The 1,591-nt window shown below is 71.2% G+C and overlaps 1 long non-coding RNA gene across 1 annotated transcript; it reads left to right on the forward strand.

The window, feature by feature from the left end:
• The first annotated feature begins 815 nt into the window (after positions 1-815).
• On the forward strand, positions 816-1,584 carry LOC112957502. The gene is made up of 2 exons (XR_003251229.1): positions 816-897; positions 1,510-1,584. It is a non-coding gene; the product is annotated as an uncharacterized LOC112957502 (long non-coding RNA).
• The last annotated feature ends 7 nt before the right edge of the window (positions 1,585-1,591 follow it).

Genomic DNA, 1,591 nt, shown 5'->3' on the forward strand with positions numbered 1-1,591 from the left:
GCTGCGGCTGCAGGGCTGCGGCTGCCGGGCTGCGGCTGCGGGGCTGGGGCTGCGGCTGCGGGGCTGGGGCTGCAGGGTGCAGCTGCGGCTGCGGGGCTGGGGCTGCAGCAGTGGGGCTGCGGCTGCAGGGCTGCGGCTGCAGCTGTGGGGCTGTGGGTGCGGTGCTGTGGCTGTGGTGCTGCAGCTGCAGGGTGCAGCTTTGGCTGCAGTGCTGTGTCTGCAGTGCTGCAGCTGCGGAGCTGTGGCTGCAGGGCTGCGGCTGCGGCTGCAGGGCCGCGGCTGCAGGGCTGCGGCTGCAGGGTGCAGCTGTGGCTGTGGTGCTGCTGCTGCAGGTGCAGGGCTGTGGGGTCGTGGCTCCAGCTGTGGCTGCGGTGCTGCAGCTGCGGTGCTGTAGCTGCAGTGTGCAGCTGCGGCTGTGGTGCTGTGGCTGCAGGGTGCATCGGCTGCGGTGCTGCGGCTGCAGTGCTGTAGCTGCAGGGTGCAGCTGCGGCTGTGGTGCTGCGGCTGCAGGGTGCAGCTGTGGCTGCAGTGCTGTAGCTGCAGGGTGCATCGGCTGCGGTGCATCGGCTGCGGTGCTGTAGCTGCAGGGTGCTGTGGCTGCAGGGTGCTGCAGCTGCGGTGCTGTGGCTGCGGTGCTGCAGCTGCAGGGTGCTGCGGCTGCAGTGCTGTGGCTGCAGGGTGCAGCTGCGGCTGCGGTGCTGCGGCTGCGGCTCCTCGGCACCGCGCAGCCCCCGCGGCCCCTCCGTGCCCGTCCTGCCGCTGCCCGCAGCGGGGGCGCCCCGGGGTCCCGCTGCTCACGGCCGCTGTCCCGCCAGGTTCGCGCTGGCCTCCCACTTCTTCTGGGGGCTCTGGTCCATCCTGCAGGCCAAGATCTCCACCATCAAGTTCGGGTACCTGGTGCGTGGCGCGGGGCCGCGCGCCCCGCCGGGCTGCAGTGCAGCGGCCCTGCTGGCACCCGCGTGGCACCGCCGCGTTGGCACGGGCGCAGCGAGCGGGCAGGGCTGGGCGGCGCGAGCACGCGGGGGACAGGGACGGGACGGGATGGGACGGGATGGGCTGGGACGGGATGGGACAGGATGGGATGGTATGGGGTAGGATGGGGTAGGATGGGACGGAATGGGATCGGATGGGATGGGCTGGAACGGGACAGGACAGGACGAGATGGGACAGGCTGGCATGGGACGGCACAGGATGGGATGAGATGGGACAGGATGGCACAGAATGGGATGGGATGGCACAGGAAGGGATGGGATGGAACGGGCTGGAATGGGACGGGACGGGATGGGACGGGATGGCACAGGACAGGATGGGACGGGACAGGTTAGGATGGGACAGGGATGGGACAGGCTGGAACGGGATGGCACAGGATGGGACGGGATGGCACAGGATGGGATGGGACAGGCTGGGACGGGATGGCACAGGTTGGAATGGGACAGGATGGCACAGGCTGGGACGGGATGGCACGGGACGGGATGGGAGCCGCGGGCTGCGCGGCCGCTCTCCCCGCAGGACTACGCGCAGAGCCGCTTCGACGCCTACTTCCAGCTGAAGGCGCGGTGCCCGTGAGCCGCGGGCGGCCCCGCCGGTGCCC

The sequence above is a fragment of the Nothoprocta perdicaria genome, unplaced genomic scaffold, assembly GCF_003342845.1.
Source record: "Nothoprocta perdicaria isolate Ctin4 unplaced genomic scaffold, notPer1 scaffold_720, whole genome shotgun sequence".
NCBI classification, from domain to species: domain Eukaryota; kingdom Metazoa; phylum Chordata; class Aves; order Tinamiformes; family Tinamidae; genus Nothoprocta; species Nothoprocta perdicaria.